We start from the raw sequence: 252 nt of genomic DNA on the forward strand, positions 1-252 counted from the left end.
TCAACCCCCAAGTTTCTCCTACAGTGTTGTTTTTTTTTCCTCCTACAGTGTTAATAAGAACTATCAATAATGAATGATATGATGAGGAAGAAGAGTCAGTTTCTAAAAGGTCAGCAATATTTATCTAAATATTTTTATGCATCATTGAAAAAGAAAGTACTAAGAATTCTTACAAGATTCTTCATCTGAGTTCACCAGAGTCAGGAGAAAAAGACAAGAAGACTTCTGGAGAAATAGGCAGTTAAATTTTTA

The sequence above is a fragment of the Moschus berezovskii genome, chromosome 16 (genome assembly GCF_049115385.1).
Source record: "Moschus berezovskii isolate FMDL1 chromosome 16, NW_MosBer_1.0, whole genome shotgun sequence".
NCBI lineage: Eukaryota > Metazoa > Chordata > Mammalia > Artiodactyla > Moschidae > Moschus > Moschus berezovskii.